Here is a 1,107-nt window from a genome sequence, read left to right as displayed (position 1 = left end):
ACTGTTTAATCCTCTGGCACCTCCCCCGTATCCAGGGAAGATTGGAATATTATAGCAAGCCCTTCTGTTATCTGCATCCGCATTTCCTTTCGCAACCTGGGATGTGAGCCATCCAGACCAGGTGATTTATCTACCCTAAGCACAGCCAGCTCTTTTTAGTACGTCCCTATCCTAATTTGTACTGTCTCCATTGCCACTACTTTCTTCACTTCAACTGATATTTTGTCAAATTCCACTTCCTTAGTGATCACTGATGCAAAGTACTCATGAAGTAGATTAACATTGCCCTGCACCTCTAAGCTTATATTATCCTTTTTGTCCCTAATAGGCCCGACTCAACCTCTTACTACCCACTTATCATTTACATGCTGCTCGAAGATTTTTGGGTTTCCTTTCATGTTGACTGCCAGTCTATTCTCATAGAAATAGAGAATAAGCAAATATAGAAGATGTAAGTATTTCCCATCCTTGATGAGGTGGAATTTTTTATGTTGTGGGTGGTAATGTCTTGGCCCACGAGTGTGGTGGAAGCAGAGACAATCAATGATTTGAAAAGGCAATTGGATGGATACTTGAAGGAAAGAAACTTGCAGGAGGAAAGGGATCGAGCTGGTGAGTGGAACTGATTAGATTGCTCCGCGGAGAGCCAGCATGGACGTGATAGGCCAAATGACCACCTTCTATGTTGTAAATGACTCTGTGTTGTTTCTCAAATTCAATCCACTGGTGCTTGGGAAATAATCTCAAAGTAAATTGTGCAACTGGAAAATCAGAACCAAGGCAAGGGACGCATAAGGAAGCAAAATTGCTGAAACCCGGGATTGAACCAGGGACCTTTAGATTTTCAGTCTTACACTCTCCCAACTGAGCTATTTCAGCTCTACATTAACAGTAGCTTGGTGTCCTTGTTTTGGAAGAAAATACATACATTCAAGTTTTCCAAAAAATTAAATAACACAACATGTGAGTAATATTCCCCATTGCTTTCTCAGTCCTGATGGATTGTGAAGCGGGAGACAGCCAGAAGTGCCACTGAGCCGCACAGACCCCGAGCTGAGAATGAAATGAGATCAAATTCAATCTTTCATAGTGAGATGCTGCTGAGAG

The 1,107-nt window shown here is 42.2% G+C and overlaps 1 non-coding gene across 1 annotated transcript; it reads right to left on the bottom strand.

Moving 5' to 3' along the window:
* Positions 1-806: 806 nt before the first annotated feature.
* On the bottom strand, positions 807-879 carry trnaf-gaa (transfer RNA phenylalanine (anticodon GAA)). Its single transcript has one exon. It is a non-coding gene; the product is annotated as a tRNA-Phe (tRNA).
* Positions 880-1,107: the final 228 nt, after the last annotated feature.

This window comes from Heterodontus francisci, unplaced genomic scaffold (genome assembly GCF_036365525.1).
Source record: "Heterodontus francisci isolate sHetFra1 unplaced genomic scaffold, sHetFra1.hap1 HAP1_SCAFFOLD_286, whole genome shotgun sequence".
NCBI classification, from domain to species: domain Eukaryota; kingdom Metazoa; phylum Chordata; class Chondrichthyes; order Heterodontiformes; family Heterodontidae; genus Heterodontus; species Heterodontus francisci.
This window is presented reverse-complemented; position numbering and strand designations above follow the sequence as displayed.